Raw genomic sequence first — 25,889 nt, 5'->3', positions numbered from 1 at the left:
GCTGACTCAGAATTCTAACACAGAGAATCAGGCACAGAGATTTAGACAAATGAGAAGACAGAGAAATTTGTCTCAAATGAAAGAACAGAACAAGGCCACAGCCAGAGATCTAAGCAAAACAAATATAAGTAACGTGCCTGATAGAGAATTTAAAGTAATGATGATAAAATACTCACTGGACTTGAGGAAAAAGTAGAAGGCATCAGTGAGATCACTAACACAGAAATAATGAAAAACATAGCAGAGATAAAGGGCTCAATAAAAAAAATTTGGAAATATGCTTGATGGAATGAATAGCAGGCTGGAAGAAGCAAAAGAACAAATTAATGACTTAGAAGAACAGAATAATAAAAAATAATCAAGCTTTTATTCAACATGAGTCTGGAAGTTCCTAGCCATAGCAATCAGACAACAAAAAGAAATAAAAGGAATCCAAATCAATAAGAAAGGTGTAAACTTTTCACTACGTGCAAATGACATACTATATGTAGAAAACCTGAAAGACTCCACCTAAAAACTGCTAGAACTGATAAGTGAATTCAGTAAAGTCACAGGATACAAAATCAATCCACAGAAATATTTTTCATGTCTATACACAAATAATGAAGCAGAAGAAAGAGATATTAAGAAAACAATCCCATTTACCATTGCACCAAGAATAACAAGATGCCTAGGAATAAACCTGACCAAAGAGGTGAAAGACCTGTACTCTGAAAACTATAAAACACTGATGAAATAAATTGAAGATGACACAAAGAAATGGAAAGACATTCCATGCTCATGAATTAGAAGAGCAAATATTGTTAAAATGTCTATACTACCTAAACCAATCTACACATTTAATGCAATCCGTAATACCAACAACATTTTTCACAGAGCTAGAACAAACACTCCTAAAATTTGTATAGAACCACAAGAGACCCCAAATAGCCGAAACAATTTTGAAAAAGAAAAGCAAAGCTGGAGGCATCACGATTCTGGGCTTCAAAGTATATTACAAAGCTGTAGTGATCACAACAGTATGGTACTGGCACAAAAACAGACACATAGATCAATGGAACAGAATAGAAAAAACAGAAAGAAACCCACAGTCATATGGTCAGCTAATCTTCAACAAAGCAGAAAGAATATCCAATGGGAAAAAGACAGTCTCTTCAACAAATAGTATTGTGAAAACTGGAAAGCAACATGCAAAATCATGAAACTGGACCACTGTCTTACACTGTATACAAAAATAAATTCAAAATGGATTAAGTATCTAAATGTAAGACCTGAAACCATAAAAATCCTAGAAGAAAACACAGACAGTAACTTATTTGACATCGGTCCTAGCAACTTTTTTCTAGATAGGTCTCCTGAGGCAAGGAAACAAAAGCAAAAATAAACTATTGGGATTTTCAAAATAAAATGCCTCCACAGGGGTGCCTGGGTGGCTTGGTCAGTTAAAAGTCTGACTTTGGCTCAGGTCATGATCTCACAGTCCGTGGGTTCGAGCCCTGCATCAGGCTCTGTGCTGACAGATTCTGGGTCTACCTCTCTCTCTGTCCCTCCCCACCTCTCCCTTTCTCTCAAAAATAAATAAACATTAAAAAAACAAAAACAAAAAAAAAGTCTCTGCAAAGTGAAGGAAACTATCACCAAAACTAAAAGATAACCTACAGAATGGGAGAATATTTGCAAAGGACATATCCAATAAAGGGTTAGATTCCAAAATATATAAAGAACTTATCAAACTCAACACCCAGAAAACAAATAATCCAGTAAAGAAATGGGCAGAAAACATAAATAGACACTTTTACAAAGAACACATCCAGATAGCCAACAGACACATGAAAAGACGCTCAAGTTCGCATATCATCAGGCAAATGCAAATCAAAACTACAATGAGATATCACCTCACTCCTAGCCAGAGTGGCTAAAATCACAACACCAGCAATAACAGGTGTTGGGGAGAATGTGGAGAAAAAGGAACCCTCTTGCACTGTTGGTGGGAATGCAAACTGGTAAAGCCACTGTGGAGGACAGTATGGAGATTCCTCAAAGAGTTCAAAGTATAACTACCCTATGATCCAGCAATCACACTATTGGTTATTTACCCAAAGAATACAAAAGCACTAATTCAAGGGGATACATGCACCCCAATGTTTATAGCAACATTATCTACAATAGCCAAGATATGGAAACATCCCTAGTGTCCATTGATTGATGAACAGATAAAGAAGATGTGGTGTATATATATATATACACACACACATATATATATACACACACACTTAGGTTTAAACACTGTGTTTTTTTTTTCTTTCACCACCACTACCATCTTTATTTGTGGCTGTCAGTATCAACAGCCACCGCGTAGTATCACTAACAGGGCTCTTAGATTCACTGAGCCATGCGTGACCCCCCCCTTCCTCCCTCTCCCTACAGTGTAGCCTCAGCCTTTCACTGAAGGGAAGCCACCTATCTCAGCCTCCCTGGTAACAGAAGCCAGAAATGCAGGGTAGTTAATGCCCTAGAATCAAGTTGAAAAAGTAAGAGCAGGAGACAGAAGTGCTCAACTGATAAATTCTTCATCTTCCTTCCTCCAACACTGTCCTGAAGATGACTGGTTTTAAATGGACCCTTCAGAGACACAGTATTATTACCAAGCAGTGTTTCTCATGAAGCTCAGTAGTGCACCTCCTCCCACCCAGTTTCATTTCCCCTGCTCCCTCATTGTGCTGCCTTGGTATTGCACCTCTCTCCACAATAAACACTACCAGTTTCCCCTTAGATGCTTTGCTTTCTAGGAAAGCTGGGCTAAGATAGTTACATATTCTTTTCAGTTACATACTCTATTTAAAAGTTCTGTTCTGTCAGTCATCTCTAGATCAGCATCTTGTCTCAAAAAATGTTTCCCCAGAGCATTAGTATATATAAAATACAGTTGTCTTCAACCTCTCTTTCTTCAGAGTCTCTGTGGGTATTCCCAATTCAAAGGTGAATTTCGGAGTGAAAAGTTTACTCACAACTCATTTAGGCACAAACACTTCTACTGGCCATCACATTTAGATTTATTCCTTTATATAAACATATATTGCTTCAGGATTTCTCTTTAAAAATTTAAATACCTTGGGGTGCCTGGGTGGCTCAGTCTGTTAAGAGTCTGACTTTGGCTCAGGTCATGATCTCATGGTTCATGAGTTCAAACCCCTCATCAGGCTCTGTGCTGATAGCTCAGAGCCTGAAGCCTGCTTGGGATTCTGTTTCTCTTTCTCTTTCCCTCCTCCACTCACACTCTGCCTCTCTCTCTCTCTCTCTCTCTCTCAGAAATAAATAAATATTAAACATTTAAAAACTTTTTTAAATATCTATAAACATTTTATTATTCAACGTGGTTCATGTGAATTAAATTATTTGAATAACTGATTATAGTTGATATAATCATTGTGTTACAGCCAGAAAAGTCAAAGGCAAAGAAAGTATGTATGCCTGGGTAACATAAGAGTCCTGGAAAGCTGAAGTGTCAGGACAGAAGAAAGAGGTGCAGGGTGCAGGAAGGTGAGATGCACGAATAACAGAGGCAATAACACATGCTTCAAGTTTTACCTAGGGACAGAGCCTACATTTACAAAACAATAAATAGGTTTCATTTCTTCATTCCTAATAACTAGTTTATTCGAAAGACTTCTGTCAGCGGTCTTTAAAACAAGTTCATTACAAACTAAATAGAGATTCACAAAAATGAAACATTTTGTTGTATCTTCATTGCCATATGAAATACTTCACTGACCAAGACCTTCCTGATCTTCACCAGCGAAATGAAGTGTAAAACAGAACTAGAGAGCATTTCTAGAGCAAGGTAAGGAAGAACCTTCTGGAAGAGACATTGGTGCTATGAACAGTCATTAAGTACTTTTGTTCCTGTGCTGTCTATAAATTATAAATCATCATGTGAATAGAACAAAATTTTAGCCCCCATAAATAACAAGGTTATGGGGGCACTTGGGTGGCTTAGTGGGTTGGGCACCCAACTTCGGCTCAGGTCATGATCTCACAGTTCGTGAGTTCAAGCCCCATGTCAGGCCCTGTGTGGACAGCTCAGAACCTGGAGCCTGCTTCGGATTCTGTGTCTTCCTCTCTCTCTCTCTGCTCCTCCCCTGCTCACACTCTGTTTCTCGCCCTCAAAAATAAATAAATACTAAAAAAAATTTTTTTTTAAATAACAAGGTTATGACTAGAGGGCATGGCAGAAATCTGAGAACATGTAGGTGGTGATTCACTTGGCATGACTCACAAAGCACCAATGAGGGCATAAAATTTTAAAAAGATAAATCCCAAAGTGCATCCAATTCGAGATTTCATAGCCACTCACGATAAGCATTTAGTTAATCTTTACTGATTTATTACTCCCATATTATTCCCAAACTAGTTGTGGTATCCAGTGTACAAACCAAGAGAAAGCTTTGGTTTTAGCAACCAATTTTTCTTAAAAACAAACAAACAAACAAACAAAAACAAAAACAAAAAAACTGTGTATTACTTCTTCTTGAAACAGAACTCCTGAGCCTTTTATTCTTTTTTGTGTAACTTTTTAATTTCCTCATTCACCCTGTTTTAGCTAATCTATATGCTGTCATACTGAGACTACTCATTTCTCTTGGCAAAAGAAGGCTCTTTAACCTCTTGGTCATGGAACAGCTTTCAGGTGATACAGTACTTAACTCTCCTCCAAAATTTCTTCACAACCTTTCCCTAGAAACTGGCCTTCATTAGGTTTAAGGTGTACTTACACACATAACCTGTCTTGACACTGACTGACTTGGCAGCTCATGTGCCTGATTCATAGCCTTTGTGCCTTCTGGAATTTCCTTCTGGATTTCCAGAAAGATTTTTGCTGAGTGTCTTGATTGGAGAGAGAGGGGTAGTTTTGTTGAGCAGATGTAGAATACATCTGTTTCAGACATAATCATAATGCTTTATGTTTGATTTCCTCCTAACTTTTCAATACACTTTCACATCTACACTCTCATTTAGTGTCTAGTTTGATGTGGGAAAATGAAGGGAGGGCAGAGTAGAAAAAATAAAAGAAGAGAAACTTAATGGACCCAAGAGAGGTTTGTTTTACTAGAGTATATGGGAAAGAGAATTTAGAGACCACAAGGGAACATAAGTAGGCCTGCCATGTGAGAAAATCTACTAGATGACAGGAAATACTTCAATTTATAGATGGAGGACAATGAGGAACAACCTAATTATATCGGAAAGTGTAATCATTCTTATTTAAATGGTATGTTTCAGTTGAAAAGCCCAAAGCCTTTGTTCTATGATACACAGACTAGCATGGATGTTAGGAGCACAGTCTCTGGTCACAAATAAATCAGGGTGTGAGAGCTAACTCCACCTCTTACAAGTTGTTTGCCCTTAACATACACATTAAGGACTTAGTGCATATTAAGTGCTCAATAAACGGTAGCAATTGTTACACAGTAAATTCAAATGTTTTAGCATTGTCTTTTCCAAAAGAGCGAAGGAAAAGAATGAGTAGATTATAGCCAGAGCCAAACAAAAATCTCATCATGCAGAGCTTCTCTTTACTAAGTGTCATCAGTTCTGCCTACATCTTCAGCAACTCTCCTTCCTCTTTATGGAAACGAAAATTAAAAGTGACAAAGTAGCTAAATTAATTAGATTATTATAAAATGTCTGTTTATGACCAGGTCTGGATACATGGATATCCTAACTCTACAACTAACTCTACCACTGAGCAGAAAAAGCAGTGATCTGTAGACATAGTTGACCCTTCTCCTCTCAAAAATTGGTGATGAATCCAGAACGGATTGTTTAAGTATAGATTACAAACTTCATCCTATATGAACTTTCTGTTCTTTCCCCACTCCTGCTCACCTCCTCCAAAATATACCCATCCTTTTTATTAGATAACTTGATGCTTAATTAGCACTGTATTTGCTAAGAACTGTTCCCTCATGTGCTGAACAACTTGCAGAGTTTTATCAGTACTCAGCAGCAGCTACATGGCTCTATAGACTCCTGCTCAGTCTATCCCTTGGAATTTCCCTTTAGCAAATAAGGTGGAGTATTACGGATTTGTATTATATGTATTAATCATGGTCACTTTTACAAGAAGTTGAGCCTTTATTCTTTCAAAAAGACTGCTCCTTGGGGGTCAGAGTGCACAGAAGACAATGCTATGTCTGTGCTTTCTAGCCTGGGGCTCATCTGTGGAATTCAAAGGCTTTTTTTCTCCTTAAACAACTTAGTTACAAATAGAAACAGCCCTGTACTTATCTCATTAAAAGAATCCAGCCTCCAAAGAAACTTTACGTCTCCTCATCCTACAAAGGCAAGCACGGTGCTTGAGTCTGGTTTATAATTAACACTGCCCAAAGACTAAATTGGTCTTCTATTTCCAGATAAAGAAAGCTTACAAAATAGTGTGTAAAATGAGATCAGGCTTAATGCATACATTTCTCTATCTGAAACTGAGTGCAATCATAAGAAGTGAAGTGCCAGATGTAGGGTTAGGATTAAGCTTTCGGTTACTAATTTCAAATATGACTAATTCTATTCCGGGGATGAGGAGGCTGGATTTAAGTAAGCTTAGGACCAATTTTTTTAATTGCTTCTGAAACAAAATCTTCCTTATAAATTAACATTTGTAATTTTAGCGAGCACAATGTCAGAAGCTAGACTGTAAATTGGCCTGTAATACCAAAAGTTCGGCCTGTAATTTAACAGCTTCCTATTTATTCATATATTTCCAGTGCTCATTTAAAATGTTAATTACAAATAAACAAACAAACAAACAAATAAATGTTAATTATTGTCAGATTCAGTAACAATATGCCCAAGAAACTAATTTCTTGGTTAAATGGAATGGAAGCAAAGAAGTCAACATGACTTAAAAATGCCACTGTTAGAGGCCAAACCAAGGATCCATCTGCCTTAAGGAAAATTCCTGTTAAATATAGATGGGACCACCCTAGAGAAGGTCTTACACTGCTTGTTCCACTGTATCAGTATATGGGTTTTATCAACAAAACCCTTCTAACCATGGATCCCCCTCAACCTCTTCAGTTTGCCTAGTTTTCCAAGCATGGCTTTCTTTCAGACAAAACAACCCTCATTCTCTATGCTATCTTCTGGGAGCTGTCTTTCTCCTCTTACCTCCTCTGACTCTCTCCTCACTTATCTCTTCCCCTACCCCCAGTGCTTGCTGGCTGGCTCCAGGAAGATGCTCTCAAACTTGCCCATTTCCAAGTCCCTGTGCATCACTGGCTGACTATTCTTACCTTCCCTTCCCTATTGGATTCTGTGAACGCTCACAAGTATTCACCTGGGTCATCCTACTTAGCATCCGTGCTCTTCACTACACGTCTCAAATCTACATTCACAACACCGAGTCAGCACCAGAATCTCATCTGTCCTGCCCAGGTCTGATCCGTTCCTTACTGCCAGCCAGCATAACACTCCTTAAATTTTAATGTGCGTACAAATCCTCAGGATCTTGTTTACAAAGCATGTTCTGACTCAGTATGTCTGAGATGGAACCTGAGGCTCTGCATTTGGGTTTTTTTTTTTTAACGTTTATTTATTTTTGAGAGACAGAGCGTGTGCGCGCGAGCGCAAGTTGGGGAAAGGCAAAGAGAGAGGGAGACACAGAATCCAAAGCAGGCTCCAGGCTCTGAGTTGTCAGCACAGAGCCCGATGCGGGGCTGGAACTTACAAACCGTGAGATCATGACCGGAGCCTACGTCAGAGGCCAAACGGACTGGGCCACCCAGGTGCCCCAAGGCTCTGCCTTTCTAACAAGCACTCAGATGATGCTGATGCTAGTACAGAAACCACACTTTGAGTAGCAAGGATTTAGCGTTCAAGACCATGTTAGTATGTAGATCAGACTGCCTCTAATTTTGTCCACTTCTTGAGCCACATACCTCTGGATTTACATGAATCCTTCTCCTTATAAAACAAGTGTAACATTGAGCCTTGGTAGATTTGGCTCCAGTAATTTCAGTTTTCCAAAAGCACACTCAAAATAGCTCACTGTACCCACAAGCACCCTTCAGTCCCTTAACTTGCTCCAAGACTTGTGGAATCTATCACTGCTATAGGGGGAAAAGCTTTTGAAATCGAATTGAACGTGGGGTGCTGCCTGGCATATCAATGAATCCAGTAAGGCTTTTTTTTCTCTTTTCTTATTCACTGAATTTTTTGAGAGGTAAAAACAGACTAGAAATAAAATAAAATTTCCAGGTGCTCTTGCCTCAGCCATTTGCTTCTTATGTACACCTTAAAGTGCTGGCTGCCTCTGAGCCTCAGTTTCTCCAAACATAAAATAGAGGATTTTCCATTCAACTCTGTTAGAGTAAGATTTACAGTCTCTAGTGAAACCTGCTATGGAAAGATGCTATAAAAAATGTAGAATGTTCTTTTGATTGTGGATCACATCTGCACCAAGACCAGAAACATTTCTTTAACAGAAGAAGGACTTAGTGTTCTCCATTCTCCACATTTTTCCCTCTAATGAGGTATGGAACTATGTAGACCATAATGACTACAGCTTAAAGTTTAGGTTCAGTTACTATGTAATCTCATAAATCTCTCTTAGCTATAAGTAACAGCTAGCCTCTCTACTTCCTCTGATATTTTATTTACTCCGTAAATCAGCTCTATTCTTTCCTTTCACACAAAGGAAGCTGGGAACCCCAGCTCTCCCAGGAGTGTAGAGGCAGGCAAGCCACTTGTGTATGCTCCCGATACAGGAACCCCCTGCAGGCGGGCCACCCCTCACCCCCCAGATGCAGGGCATCTAGTCCCATCAATCACTAAGGAATGTTATGCCAGTGGGGATCTGGAAGGTGAGGAAAATACCAGGCTAAAAACTGCAGCTGCCTGAATTTCAGCAGCACAACTAGCCAGAACACAGAATGGAATTACAGAAGTGAAAACATTCGTGAAGTGTGTCCTACTCTCTTTGGCTTTGATTTCAGTTAACTTCAATCACACTAGTGCATATGTGGACACAATGTGAGCAAACATGTATTTTTCCCTTTTGTGCAGCTTTGCTCCCTCACAAGGGACTAGCTGGGATAATTTGCTTTTGCTTCCCCCTTCTCTGGAGCAAGATGCCCAGCAGCTAGGACCAGTGACCTGTTTGATAGAGCTAGTGAGAAGGTTTGATGCCCCTTCATTTGTCTTTCTTCACCCTCTGCCCTGATCCAAGCATTAGATATGGAAAGATATGACATATATAGAATTCTAAGAAGAAAGACTAGACTTTAACCTATTTGTTAGGAACACACAGACAACTTTGATTTCAGTCTATTAATGGAAGGCAAAATTTCTCCTAATCAGTTTAAAGGACTATCTTTTGGGCACCAGTATAATGAAATCCAGTACCCTTTAATTTCTTACAGGTCATTTAGTGTCCAATTTCATAGACTTCAAAGGAAGTTTAATCACACAATGAAGAGAAAGGCCTATAATAAAATGATTTACATGGCTCTCCCTGCAGCAACTATGGGGAGGTGAACAGAGAAGATAAAATGCAGGGAAACAAATTAAAAAGGAAAATTAAAGGCGAAGATGAATAATACTAGAGGTCAAAGGGCATTGTGAGGTCAAAGACAAGATAGAATAAGTCTCAAGATCCAAGGGATATGGATTTGGGTTTTGAATGAGAACCAGGATGAGCTTGGAAGTTAGATAAAGGAGCTCAAAATTAAATATCAACAGAAAAAGGAGAAAAGTGATCAATTTTCTTACAACACATTTTTTAGATGCTCTAAGTTTTAAGCAAACTTTGCCTATAGCACTAAAGTCTCCTGGATGGTTTTTGTGTGCATGTGTTTGCACATGATGGTTTCAGAGAAATAAAACTACGATTTTGCCATAAGTTTAAATTACTGACTCGTGCTATTCCTACATGGATAATTTCCAAACTGAGATTTTCTAAAGACCAAAACAAATATATGACTGTACTCTGCAAAAAGCATCCCAGATCACTTGCAGTCTAGTTAACTCCTACCAAGATAAGAAAATTCCACTGTCTGTCCATATCACACTGAACCTTGATTCACTAGCACCCTCAAAGATGCCATCTTCTCTCTGCTTCTATCTTCTATACTACATAGTACGCTATACCATACTGAGTGTACTTTCAAATCTACTAGGATGTATGTTTTCAACTGCCTACATACAAATTGAAGAAAACCCCGTTTTGCATTATTGAACTGAGATTTGAACCACTGTGCCAGGCCTTTCTTTTAAAAAAAAATTTTTTTTTTCAACGTTTTTATTTATTTTTGGGACAGAGAGAGACAGAGCATGAACGGGGGAGGGGCAGAGAGAGAGGGAGACACAGAATCCGAAACAGGCTCCAGGCTCTGAGCCATCAGCCCAGAGCCTGACGCGGGGCTCGAACTCACGGACCGCGAGATCGTGACCTGGCTGAAGTCGGACGCTTAACCGACTGCGCCACCCAGGCGCCCCACCAGGCCTTTCTTTTAAAGGTCACAGTTCCATGTCCATTTTATAATCCTAACTTCCTTTGTGCACAGGCCAGTTTAAAAAGGATTTTATGTTTTCCCCACATTTCCTGTGCTAAATGAAGTGCTTCTTATGCAGTCTTTGCACATTTTTTTAAAAAAATTTTTAATGTTTATTTATTTTTCAGAGAGACAGGAACAGAGCATGAGCGGGTGAGGGACAGAGAGAGAGGGAAACACAGAATTCCAAGCAGCTCCGGGCTCTGAGCTGTCAGCTCAGAGCCCAACATGGGGCTTGAACTCACAGACCCTGAGATCATGACCTGAGCTGAAGTCGGAAGCCCAACCGACTGAGCCACCCAGGCACCCCATCTATGGATAATTTCTAAGCTTTGGGAACACTTAATCCTCCTTCTTTATGGAAAGGAGGTGAATATAGCTAGTGAAAATACAGATAGAGAACATCTCATCTGATACCAGTATTCATTTATCCACATATCCATCAATGGATCTTTTTTCTTTGCTGAGTGTCTCTATAGACACTTGACACTGACAGGTATACAAAAGTAGGGTATGTATTGCAATATAGCTCTAGTAGATGTCACCATTGGAAGAAGCTAGGGGAGGAGTATATGAGATTTTGTACTATTTTTTGCAACTTGCTATGAGCCTATAATTATTTCAAAATAAATACAATTGGCTCTTGAACAATTCAAGGGTTGGGGCACCACCCACGCATGTGGTTGAAAATTCTCATATAACTTTTGACTCTCCCAAAACTTAACTACTTTAACTTACTCTTGACCAGAAGCCTTGCTGATAACATAAACAGTAGATTAACACATATTTTGTATATGTATTATACACTGTATTCTTACAATAAAGCTAGAGAAAAAATGTTATTAAGAAACTCATAAGGAAGAGAAAATACATTTACAGTAGTGTGCTGTATTCATTTTTTAAAAGTCCATATATAAGTGAACCTGTGCAGTTCAATCCCATGTTGCTCAAGGTTCCGCTATAGTTTTTAAAAATAGGATGATGGGGGCACCTGGGTAGCGCAATTGGTTAACCGTCCAACTTCAGCTCAGGTCATGATCTCACAGTTCGTGAGTTTGAGCCCCATGTCAGGCTCTGTGCTGACATCTCAGAGCCTGGAGCCTGCTTTAGATTCTGTGTCTTCCTCTCTTTCTGCCTCTCCTTGGCTCATTTTCTCTCAAAAATGAATAATTTTTTTTTAATTTTAAAAAATAAATAAAAATTTTTAAAAATGGATGATAGTTGAATCACTATATTGTACACCTGAAACTAATATTACACTGTATGTTAACTAACTGTAATTTAAATAAAAACTTTAAAAATGTTTTTTAACAATTTTTTAAAAGAGTATTTACAGCTCCCTCCCCCACAAAAAAAAAATTAGGGTTACCAATTGCCTAAGACTCTACCCATTTTAGCACTGAAATTCCCATATCCTGGAAAACCCATCAAACCCTACCAAGGCAGGACAATTGACCACCCTATAAAATGAAGTAACCATTGTCTCTGTCTCCAGTGATCTCATATCTAATGAGAACATGATAAATTAGTAGAGGGAGAAAAAAAACATTGGTCGAGCAAAGTAATATAAGGCACACATGTGATCATGCCCAATCTTTCACCCATGGTACACATCATTAATAGGTCACAGCCTTCTTTCCTGAGCTCCTTCTCAACACAATGCTTTTCCAGAGAGCAACTATTAATGAACTGGAGTTGGCAATAGAATTGAAACTCATTTGCTATCCTTGCAGTCTTCCTTCATGACAAATAATTTTTCAGGCATTTTCACTTAATAGACAAGCTTTAAAAAAGCTGTAATTTCCAGGCAATGCTCTACCTTTAACTGAAAAAAAAAATAAACATATTAAGAGTTGCTATGCAGGGCATTTCGTTTCTTCTTCAAGATCCTCTCAATATTGTACAAAGCAACCCAAAATTAGTATAGTCATTTATTATCAATCTTAAAATCACACTTTTGGGGGATAACCTTTACTCCAAAGTATTTCTATAAGACATATAAATACAGCCATACTTTTTTTTCAATGAAAGGGGTGCTAGAGTTTAATGGCACATATTCAGAAAACAAATTTACAAAATAAGTACCCGCCGGCATCTGTGTACTTTTAAGAATAAAACTACCTACAGACTCATATAGATATTGTTTCTGTACTTCATCTTCCTTCTACTCATCTTTCAGGCAAATGAGTGAGCAAATAACATCTACTCCAACTTATTAAATACACTTGTGCTTAATAATAAAATGAAAGCTTTCATTCTGATATATATGTCGTGCTCCAGACTGGAATCCACCTCTCTAATATCTGTCAACATTTAACATAGGAGAGCATTAAAAAGGTTTTAGAGTCATACTGGGTTGAGCTCAAAGCCTGTCCCTGTCAGTTTCTAGTTAAGTGATATTACTCTCTTTGGCACTTTGTTTTATCACCTAAAAAATCATTAAGAGTATTCATTGGGTTACTGTACTATTCAGTGAGACAGTGTGTATAAAGTACAACATCTATTAAATAATAGCATTCATTTATTTTGTTATACTATTATTACTGCAGTTAATTTCTCTTTTTGTTTTTCAATAACAATTAAAATCAAAACTACTTACATTACTAGGCCATCAAAAATTATTTTGGAATTTTAATTTCTTTTTATTTATTTATATTATAATTAGTTTAGCTATACAATACATCCAGGACTAGTGCTTATATGGCACACAAATATGAATCATTATATTTCAATAAATATTTCTAAATGTCTGCTCAACAGTCAGACTGTGTGTATGCCACTGAAACACTGTTGAGAAGATGTATAGTAGTTCCCATAATTGGACCAAATTAGAAATAAATTCAAATTTTAATAATAGGTAATAGATTTTCCTATTCTAAACTATAAAAGTTTGAATGTAAGCACTTACGTGATTGGGTGCAGCATTTACTTTCTACTTTTAAATCTTTTTGTTAAACAAGCAACAACAATTTCTAAAAAAAAAAAAAAATGAAATAGTAAAGTATTGGAATTTTTCCCTCTTCATTCTTTACTTTTGTCCAGGACACTGAAGATTTTCCATAAATGCTATTGCCAGCTGGCTGAAAAGCAATTATCATTGTATGAAAACTGTACCACTTATGCATATTTAGTAAATGATATAAATTCTAAGTTACTCAATTCATTAAATCACCAAACATTCAGCAGTGTGATGGCAGTGCATATTACAAATAGTGTACTATTTGAACTTGTTTCACTTTGATCTTATAGAATATTTGAATTTATTAACTAATATACATATATTTTTTAAACTGAGTTTATATTCCTAATATGCTATTTGGCCTAATTAAAAATCTTGAAATGTGAACTATAGAGAGGTCCTAAAAATAAGATTCAGTCATAAGCCTCTATTATTAATTTAAATATGATCTCAAGTAGTACATACACAAAGGTTACGAGGATAACGCAAATGGAAAGCTTAGTTAATCTGATCATGTAGGCGTTAGTTTCCTTCTGACTTGCCCTCCACTTGAAAAGATCAAAGTGAGTCCTGGAATTATCATTGCATTGGTTTCAGTCAACCCAGTTTCACAGCATCCAGTCATCCTGTGTGTGCTATATTCAGTGCAGCTGTTGTTGTGGCTCTTGACATGTTAGACTCACTAATAAGTTATTTTCCAGTCTTTTGGCAAGAATGGAGCTATAAGAGAAATGGCTTGTCTTGATGTGATCCAGCTGGAAGTAAATATGTTCTCCCATTGAAAAACAGGACATTGCCTGGAGGTTGCCAAATTTTGCCTAACTGAGCTCTGGATTAGGACTTGCTAAGGAACCCAATGGTTATACGTGATTAAGAAAATAGAGGGACATAGTGACCCAAGCCCCAGGAAGAGGCTAAAAACTCTTAATTTCAATCCCAGGTTTCCTTGCTAACATGTTTTACAACCTTGAAAACCCACTTAGCCTTTGGCTGTGCTTCCATAGCTATAAACCTAATTACTTAATATTTATTGAATACTCATAAAGAACTGGTGCCTGCAGAGAACATAAAAGAAAAAAAAACTAGCTCTGTTACTCCAGTGTTTATTTTATAAGGACCCCATTATCAGTATCTCACAACCTACCACTTTGAAACACATTCTGTACTAGATTAGATTAAGATCGCTCAAGGGGCATCTGGGTGGCTCAGTCAGTTGTGTGTCTGACTTCGGCTCAGGTTATGATCTCGGTTTGTAGGTTCAAACTCCGCAATGGGCTCTGTGCTGACTGCTCAGAGCCTGGAGCCTGCTTTGGATTCTGTGTCTCCTTCTCGCTTTGCCTCTCCCCACTTGTACTCACACGCTCTCTCTCTCTCTCTCTCTCTCTCTCTCTCAAAAATAAATAAACATTAAAAAAAAAAAAAACTTAGATTACGATCACTCAATATTTAAAGAATACAGATAGTCCCCTACTTAAGATGGTTTGAATTCTGGTTTTTCAGTTTTACAAAGGTGTAAAAGTGATACACATTCAGCAGAAGCCCTACTTTGAATTTTGATCTTTTCCCAGGCTAGCAGCATGTGGTATTATATTCTCTTGTAATGCTGGGCCGTAGCAGCAAGCTGCAGCTCCCAGTCAGCAACATAATCACAAGGGTAAACCACCAACACACAACCATTTTGTATCCATACAACCGTTCTGTTTTCACCTTCAGTACAGTGTTCAATAAATGACATGAGATATTCAATATTTTATTATAAAATAGGCTTTGTGTTATATGGTTTTGCCCAACTGTAGGCTAAATGTTCTGAGTATGTTTAAGGTAGGCTAGGCTAAGCTATGATGTTTGGTAGGTTAGGTATATTAAAAGCATTTTTGACTTACAATATTTTCAACCTACAATGGGTTTATCAGGATTTAACTCCATCGTAAGAGAAGGAATATGGGTATTCATTAGCAATTTTCAACAAGATGAAAGACAGCAGGTGGAATCAGCTTACATTTTTGACCCAGTGCACAGTTCCAAGTCCTTGGTTCAGAACAAAGGAAGGCTTTAATTCTGATAATAGAATCTACACTATGAAGATGGAACAAGGAAACTGCCAAAATATAGGAGCAGTAGTGAACTTTTATTTCTTTGGCTTTCAGTTAGCTGGGATTTGAAGTTCTTTTGGTTATTTTGTCAAAGACAAGTTTGTGCTAAAGCCAAAGAAAAATAGTGTTCTTTCTCTGTAATGGCCTGGAGAAGGCTCCCTTGTGTTAGAATGCACATCCCATTTTTCTTGACTCATGTCACCAACACACTTGGTCCTAATCTAACAAACTGTTTGCACAGAGAGCACAAGAGTTACTAAGAACTATTTATAATTGCCACTGTGAATGGTCACTAACATTTGCTATATTCAACGTGATACCATGCTGCTGCAGCTTATTCATGGATGTGTATGACTGGTTGGTTTTCCCTAAAGTGAGGAACTGCTTCCAACAGCAAACCATACAGATCAAGATTTTTAAAATAGTTATCCTAGAGTGGGTTTTTTTTTCTATTTTGCTTGAAATACTTGTTTCAAAATGAGGTTCCAAGATTATTTATCCTGTCAGAAACTATGGAAAAGGTCACATTTGAAGGAGATGACACAAGTTGGAAATCACTTAACCAGCTGGGAGAATCATTTTTACCTATTTTTTTATTCAACATATCAGTACAATTAACAGGAAGTTATTTTTTCTCTCATTTCTGTGCATGCTTTAAATTTTTAAATTTGCCATATAAAGATGGAAGTGATAAAGGTAGGAAACACTTAAAACATCTAAAGCCATCTAACTACTTCTGCCTTCAAAATTATCAGTTTAAGAAGACCATGGGGAAGGGGAAGAAAAAAAAAAGAGGTTAGAGAGGGAGGGAGCCAAAACATAAGAGACTCTTAAAAACTGAGAACAAACTGAGGGTTGATGGGGGGTGGGAGGGAGGGGAAGGTGGGTGATGGGTATTGAGGAGGGCACCTGTTGGGATGAGCAGTGGGTGTTGTATGGAAACCAATTGGACAATAAATTTCATATTTAAAAACAATTTTTTTTAATTATCAGTTTAGTCCCTACTACTTTAAGGTGTATGATTGTTTGTGTCAGAGCTATCCTAAACTTTACTTTAGTATTATCGATGAAAAAATAATAGTAATAATAGACTGCAAAGTCAGTGCATTTATCCAGGGTCATTAGAGAATAAGTTCTATGCAGATATATTTACTCTCTTAAGAGCCCAAACTTTTACTGAACATTTCACATTTTCATGATGACTTTGTGTTCGCACTGTAAAAATAATTATTGTTCTATGCTTTAATATAGTAGTAACCCCATGACTATTAGATGTGTAGGCCATTTGCCCCTACATTAAATAGCTCCAGGCTGCTTCATAATGGGAGATTCTATAGCATCAGCCTTCTTTACCTTTCACTGTGAGCTGTCATTTTGCAGGATTTGGATTCTCACAGCCCTACCTCAAAACAACCTTTGCTTCAAAAGCAGAGATGGGGAAATAAGCAAATTCCTTATAAGTTTGGGCCACCAGCTGGCTTGGAAGAAGGCTTACCAGACAGCATGCTAAATTATAAAACGATGGAACAACAAAACAGAAAATAATTAGACAAGTGTGCAAATTGTTTTCTGCTGGTAATGTATACCAGCTGTTATTTCCTATCTGATCTTTGTACAAATTTTTTTTCTGTACAGATTTGATACTATGATCTTGTCGTTACCAGACCTCCTCTGCTTTTTTCTACTTTTACAGTTTACCAATAAGATTTTAAATCCTAACCTATACCTTCAAAGTACTGCCCTATGACATCTGGTAGCCCTATGGGTTAGATTTCCTATTCTAGTCATACAGGTCTTGGATGAAATTGTAACAGTTTCACTGAGATCAAACCTCCATTTTGAACACTTGTTACAACTGGTAGCCATAGCTTCTAATGTTAAAACTGATCCTTTGCAAACATCATTAGAGAAAATCTCATGATTTATCTATAAGACCCTGCCATAGCAGAGAATTCAATTCTTAGCCTCTCATTTAGTCAAATGAGCCAAGACAGGCTGTCCATGATGAACGTTACCATCACCTCAGTACACAGTATAACAGAGCCAAGGAAATTCCAAACTGCTATTCATCACCCATGTGAGAGAAATACTTTATGACCTTTAAAGTGGGCCTTTGTACATTAATACAGCTCTCTGACAATGCTCAACACATTTACTCATTGTGGATTTGACTCTTGGCTCAATGAGATCTAAAGGAAGTTAAATAAAAACACAGGAGGGCAATTTTTATTGCTTATTTCTTTGGGATCCTAGAGAATTTGCTTAGGAATCCAAGTCATATGACCTGAAGTATTCAAACTGTCACTAACACACATAGTAAGTTCAGAGACTGGCAAAAATTGTACAGACCTCTCAGTTTCCCCCTGGGGGAACCAAATCTGTTTGCCCTACAGCTGTGCAGAGATACATTTTAATAGCAGCACTATTCTTTAAAATTAGTGTCTGTTTCATGACTAATTTTACAGGATTATGTGTGACCATTAAATCAATACACTCTCTTGCAGCGTGTGGTACTCACTTCACTTTCAAAAGTTAAAGTTCTTTAAAACTGTATGATTTTTCTCTTACATAATAGCCAGTCAGTTAGAATTGTTAGAATCACTCGCAGACGATTATATTTTATAATGTGTTTTCACAGCAAGCAAAGGCAGAAGTGGAGAAATGAGCCAAAACTCTCCATATATATAAAACACAGAGAAAGCTAATTGAAGAGGTCATATATCCAGAAGCCAAGGTTGCTTCAGAGGGCTTGGATCAGAGCCCATCCTTTGGTCAACTAGGGAGTGGGCTCTGTCTTCACCTGGGGTCAGTGTGTGACAGGGGTCAAACCTGAATCTGCAAAGTAGAATAATTATCCATTCAGTTTCTGACTTCACATAGTGAAATGCCCCACTAAAGTATGACTGGGTAAACTGAAGCCATATCCAGGTGCCCACGGTGCTCCTCTGCTGAATACCTTCTTATCCACCTGCTTCTCTCTGCAGCCCTGGACAGACCATGGCACGGACTAGCTCAGCTCCATCTCTTCACTTTCCTGTCGGTTACTCTGTCTCTAAAGAATGGAAAATCTTTCTTTCAACTCTGTCTAACACCCACTCCCCGTTTCCCTGTCCTTTTTCTTCCAAGCAATGTAATTTGAACTGAAATACAAACAGAGTTGCTCACTCTTTTTTTTTTTTTGCCCCTGCTGCATAAAAACTGAAAGGGGGAAACAAAGACTCACGTGAACTTTGGAGATTAATACTTCTTCTGGTCCCAGCTGTCAGATTTATTTCTTCTTTGTAGCTAAATCGGGTCATTATGCTACAAATCTTTATTCTAGATGAAAGATTTAAATCTCCACAGAATTTGAGGAGTTGGGGGGTGTGTGTGCATAATAAGCCATACATAGTAACTGGCTGTAGTTTTATCTGGATGTTTGTATGGAGGCTGCTATCAAATTCTGATAAACTTTTACTGACCTCTTTCACTTTCCAGAGTCCCTGGGAATCCCAGCAACCCACTACATTGTCCAGGCATTCAGACTTGTGCTCAATTATAAACTCTCTTCACATCTAAGACGTCATGTTTCTACAGAGCTACTTTAAACAATCAAAGAAATTAAAGGATCTTTTGGGTTGCTTTGTAATAATAATGGTAATAAAAAATGTTTCTATAACTCAAGCATTTGTCCTTGACGTGTTCTGAATTATTTCTTCAGAATTAAAAAAAAAAAAAAAGGCAGACATAATGGAAGGCTTAGAGATTCCATTCAGCTGCTTGAAAATCAAAACCGAAGAACAGCAGTGGCAGCAGAAGTCTGAAAAGGCATTAAGTCATCAAAATCGCCATTCAATGGAACAGCTTTGGAACGGATGTCTCACCCATCATCTTTATCCAAAGAACCAGGGAGAGGACATTGAATATATTAATAAAGATAATAAAGTAACCAGCCTTAAGTCAGTGCCCCTTTCATACAGGTATTCTTTAGGCAGACTTGTTAAATGGTCCCAAAGCACCCCTTGTAGTTTGTGGTTCATGTAGCAACCTCTTACTTTCTCAGTATTTCAGGGGGTAAAAGGATGATGGTGAGCACTGAGCCCTAAATCAGGATACTTACATTGCACCTACAGAAAAAGGGAGAGTAAAAACTTATCCGTAGTCCTAATTAGGCTGAGTAGAACGCACTTCTTTCTGTTCAGGAGCCCCAAGCACAAATCAGGATTCCTGCACAGCCTTCTGTGTTCAGATCTCCAGGAGACAAGGATCATTGTGATTCTATGTGGATAGCACCCTGGAGCTATGCGATGCAGAGGCCCTGGATTTAGGGCCTTTTGAAAATGTTCATTTGCCACGTTTATACTCATGTTTCCTTTCCAACTGCTAGAGAGGTTCTATTTTCAATTGCTTCAAGAACAGTATACCTCTCTGAAGGAGGAAAGGTGGAGCCTGTCAAGGAGCAGGGGGAAATGTTCTTGGGTCAAAGTACTTATGTCAAAAGTCTTGTAAAAGCTGTTGGGATCCTGCCATAAATGTTTGAAATCCTGACTGAGAGAAAGGCTAGAAACTAGGGCTGCCCCTGCTCATAACCTCAAGGCCCCATCTGACAAAATTATCTCTGACCTGGTCCTGTCATAATGCCTGAAATTGCTCCTTCTGAAGACCTCTTCCTTGTTAAGTGCATCTCCTCCAGAAGGTCCCTATTTAAATGCTAATGTTTTGCTCACCCAATATCAGTCATTACTTTATCACATTAGCCTCAAATCACCCTGGGAAAATGGAACTCAGTCAGGTAAGCACAAATGAAAGACAAGGTGAAAGGGATGTTCCAGAACATGTGTGGGGAGCAAAGATGTGAGTGGTGGTGGCTAAACAGAGTATACTGGGGTCATCAGCTAGAGTGACAGGCAATAATCCAGGTACTCCCTCTCAGAAGTGGGGCACACAACAAGCTTCCCAGAGGAGGATGCTAAAAGGTAGATTAGGGGATACTTTCAACAAGCCTTATCTCCTTCATAGTTTTATCTAAAGATGGTCCTAGTTGGGTGTAAGTAATTCCAAAAAACAAAACAGAAGATACTGACTGTAATCTTAGTGAAAGAGATGGTCAGACAGTCCATATGCCTCCAGAAGAAACAACTCAACTGGGAATTTTAAACACGCATTTGGCCCTTGCCATTTAAGATGCTCCACTGCAAACTAGGCCAACTCTATTTGACAGAATGACAGCTATTCCCATAGTGGCTTTGGGATGTTATTTGAAAATCAGATTATTTATTTTTTAAAGGCAGCATCTATTGTTAGGCTTGTTTTTCTTTCAGTTAATCTAAATGGGAACATTCTTATCTGCAAGGACACAGATACCTTTTTGTGGGGCTTTCTGCAATATATAAATGTGTTGCATGGTAATGATCTTTCTGGTTAAATTAAGATGTTCTACAAAAGTCTGTATGTACAAACAGCACGGGTTGGATGTAGGAAAGAACTATTCATTGGGTGTCTAAAAGCATAAGATGAATAGCACAAGATGGCACAATATTTGTGCAAACCTATTTTTTGGAACATATTTAAAATCCAACTTGTTTTATTAATTTGTTTAAATGATGCTTATTCTTAACATGCTCAAATGTCTCCCAGAGGGAAAAGCAGTCTGCAAAAAAGCTTTTGATCTTCACTTATTTCAAGCATCTGCGAATTAAAAGACCTGTTGGGGTCTTTTTTCACTCATTTGTTGGCTGAGAGGCACTTTTGTTTTCAAAGGGAAGAAAGATGTTCATTTAAATTTGGAGGAATTTCCTTGAATTTAAGAAATAGCAATGTCTCTATGTAAATAGGAATATGTGACTTCTCAAGTATTTTTCAGTGGTTCTCCACCGGAAGGAAAATTTCAGAATACTCAATCAATAGGGCAGGAATACATGTCCATCAAAGTATGTCTGTGTTAAAGAAAGTATCTTTGCACTTAAGGTATCACCTGCTGACAGTGAGGGAATTTGTTCCTGGGCAGAAGAAAGATGACCTGGTGAGATAAAATTGTGCAGTATTGGTGAAAACAAACTTTTTTGGTCAAGCTGACATGGATTTGAGTTCTAGTTCTAACACTTCCTAATTGAGTTGAAGCTGGAGAAGTCATGTAATCCCTCAGAGCCTCAGTCACATTATCTACAAAATAGGCACAATATTAGTCCTTCTTTCATAAGACTGTTGTTAAACATTAAGATGAGATAATGCCTATAAATAGTAATGAACATACAGTGCACAGTGCCTGGCATGTAACAAGCATCCAGTAAATACAACAATCTGTCACATCATTATTCATCCTTGAAAGTTTCATCTTAGACTAGGTCTGAATCAAGCTCAAGATATGAACACTTTTGGTCAAAACATTTTTGTGCAACGAGGAAGGTTTAAGGTAGGGAATCATTTACCTAGCAACAATACAAGCATTCTCAGATATTAGTGTATACTTTTATAGGTGAGTTCTTATAACCACACATAAAATGTTTGATTTGATCATTGCCCTAAACTCTGGAAAAGAGCTGGGAATACAAACCCTTATACATCAGATCTAGAAAGGAGTCATCATGTCTTTTTACTAATGGTTGCTCCAGAGGCCTCTGAGATACCTGTGAACTACCTATAAAATGAAGTCACTTTGTCACCAAGAAAGACAGAGACAATTTGAAAAGGTTACTGTCATGTGTGGTTAACATGCTGGGAACATCTCAACAAATAAGGAAATCATTCATTTAGTCATTCCTCTTCCTACCAAAAGAGACATAATCTCAACATGGTTTGTTGAGCATCAACAAAGAAATGAAAAATCTTTGGTGTTCCTGTTATTCACTCACAAAGTAAGTCAAAGAACAATGCCAAACATACAGAACTCCAATGGTGTTTCTTGTTCAGATCTTATGGATTTTCAGCCATACCAAAATCGTAAAGAAAGATCATAAATTCCATCCCCTATAATTATGCATATGATAGAAACAAACAGGTTGCTGAGAGATTACATAATCCACCTGAGGTCAGAAGGTTCATTATGGGCAAAGGTCTATGAGAAGGTTTGGCTCATGAAAGTCTATTCAGGCTTCTTTTCACTACCCACATACACCTTATAAGGAAAACAAGAGTTTTGCATCTTTCCTAACTCCAAAATGTATGAGTCAAAAGGAAGATTTTCATGGGGAATTGCAAATCAGACCAGTCTAGTGAAACCAGCAATTTTATCTAAAGTTTATTAAAACAAATCAAGTCATGCTACCCTATTAAGTTTACCTGGAATTCTCAATATACTATGACCTAATAATAACATAAAGAGTAGGAAACTATTTAAGGAATGAGATAAGCCAGACCACGCAGCATCAGTGATTAATGCACAACTTGAATGTCAGGGGACCTGAGTTTAATTCCACTGATGCACTCAATGTAGGCATTAGCTGGTACACTACAATGTTAATAGCCCTGTTGAAGATATAAAAGTTTTCCCTTAATAAACTCTTAGGCCCCGGGTAAGTTTGATTTTTAACTATAAAGCTCTTATAAGTTTTTGTTTAAAAAAATGATTCATTTTAGGTTTTCTCCATTTAGCCCAGTTCCTTCTTCAATCACTTTTGTGAGGTCCACACACACACACACACACACACACACACACACACATTCACCCATTCCACCCTCATTTCTGCCAGGAATTGTATACTGCACTAATTACAATAACAATTCTGCAACAAGGACAGTTATTTGTTTGTTTACAATTCTGATTTGTAGTTAATAAAGAAGGGAGAAGTCAGAAGCCTCTCCAGATAAAATGAAGAACTACTCAGCTACTTCTCAGAGCTGGGAAAGGGTGTCTGTAGGAAGCTGAAGGGAATTGAAACATCAAGCGAGAAATTTCCCTGTTCTCATTCAGTCTGAAAACCAATATAGAATTGGAAACCTTGCTTCACGCTGCCTTACCCCAGTACCTGCAAAGCTCACATAGCACCCTATAATTCAAACAGAGAATGAGATGGCCTGGGGGCGTTGTGTGAAGTCAGGAGCCAAGCAAGACAGGCTGAATTCAAGCTTCCCTGGTACTGATGACATCCGTTAGCTTCCACTATTTCTGACTTTTCTATGTTTGCTATCTAATTATGTCACATCTTGAAAATGCAGCAAGAGAAAATTCCATTTCAGCTCTAATAATAGAAATGGGTAATATTTACCACTTTAACAGATTGTACTGTGTTGTGAATGAAGGCTGACTCTTCAGTCACGTTATATAGATGAAGTTGCTTCAGCAATAGTGGAGCATATGGGAATTAGAAAACTAAGTAGAATATGGGAGTGATGTGATTTTAAGAAAGTAATTTAATCTAAATCATGGTGTTAAATGGAAATCTTATCCATAAGAAATTGTATGTTGGTAAAGCAACTAAACGTCTAAGTAGGGGGAAAAAGGCAATTTTAAAATGTTATTTTAAAGTATATTAGTGGCACTGAATCCTACTCTATTGAAAAATCAGATCATTTGCCCAAACAAAAGCTTAGACTATAAACTTAGTAATAGCAATATGCAGCATTAGTGGAAAATAGAAGCAAATGCCAAGATGTCCTTGAGCCACAGATGAAAACAAAATGACTGAATAAACCATCTGTATAAACCATAACCAGTATAGAAGAGAACAAGAAACACTTGATGAAAAATCAAATAATGGTGATGCTTGGGTAGCTCGGTGGGTTAAGCACCCAACTTCAGCTCAGGTCATGATCTCATGGTTCATGAGTTCCAACTCCATGTCTGGATCTCTGCTGACAGCTCAGAGCCTGGAGCCTGCTTTGGATTCTGTGTCTCCCTCTCTCTCTGCCTCACCCCTGCTCATATTCTGTCCCTGTCTCTCTGTCTCAAAAATAGATACACATTTTTTAAAAAAAATTTTTAAAGATTGAAATAATAATGTCTGAGGAAAAATGATACATATTCTCTATATGGAGTTTCTCTCTATTTTAATTCCACAAATCCCACAATTTCAAATTTCCACCATAATTAACAATGTATTATCCCATCACTGTTCCAATTGGAAGCTACATGTGGACACTCACCCGGAGAAAATTAGGAATGCTTTCAGCATATTGAAAACAATCCATTTTTCCCTGGGTCACAACTAAGGACAGACAAACTAATAAAATCAGCTAGTGAAAATGCAACAGCCTCTGCTGAGGGGGGGTAGGAGTGGGAATGAGCCTAAGAGTGATAAGTGGCAGCCAATCTGTAGCAAATAAACATCTCAAGACACCAGTATACTTCAAGAATTGAGAGAATATTCTAAGAGGAAATGCAATATATTAAGTGTTCCGTGTTAATTAATACTCAACTGTTAGGGCATATAATGGCAAATGGCACTATTGTGTGCCACTATATGCCCTAGCAGCTGAGTGGGGGTTAGCTAGGAAGCATCTGTTTTGCCAAGACTCCCAACTCAATTAAAATAAGCCTTAGGCCACCCTAGCCATCCTCAGCAGTTCTTTTATAAGATATGTGGGGTAAGATAACAGAGGACTGTGGACCTACACTAAAAAGTACCCCCAACTACGCAGCAAAGGCAATCATAAGAGGAAAGTATATAGCAATCCAGGCCTTCCTAAAGAAGGAAGAAAGATCTCAGATACACAACCTAACCATACGCCTTAAGGAGCTGGAAAAAGAACAGCAAATAAAACCCAAAACCAGCAGAAGACAGGAAATAATAAAGATTAGAGCAGATATTAATGTTATTGAAACAAAAAAAAAAATAACAATAGAACAGATCAATGAAACCAGAAGCTGGTTCTTTGAAAGAATTAACAAAAGTGATACAAAATTGATACAAAATTGATCAATTGATACAATTGATACAAAATTGATCAAGAAGAAAAAGAAAAGAACCCAAATAAATAAAATCAATAATGAAAGAGGAGAGATCACAACCAACACAGCAGAAATAAAAACAGTAATAAGAGAATACTGTGAGCAATTATATGCCAATAAAATGGGCAATCTGGAAGAAATGGACAAATTCCTAGAAACATATACACTACCAAAACTGAAACAGGAAGAAATAGAAAATTTTAACAGACCCATAACCGTAAGGAAATCAAATTAGTAATCAAAAATATCCCAAAAAACAAGAGTCCAGGACCAGATGGCTTTCCAGGGTAATTCTACCAAACATTTAAGGAAGAGTGAACACCTATTCTCTTCAAACTGTTCCAAAAAACAGAAATGGAAGGAAAACTTCCTAACTCTTTCTGTGAAGCCAGCATTGCCTTGATTCCAAAACCAGACAGAGA

Source organism: Lynx canadensis, chromosome B2 (assembly GCF_007474595.2).
Source record: "Lynx canadensis isolate LIC74 chromosome B2, mLynCan4.pri.v2, whole genome shotgun sequence".
In the NCBI taxonomy this organism is placed as follows: Eukaryota; Metazoa; Chordata; class Mammalia; order Carnivora; family Felidae; genus Lynx; species Lynx canadensis.
Note: the sequence above shows the minus strand (reverse complement) of the source record.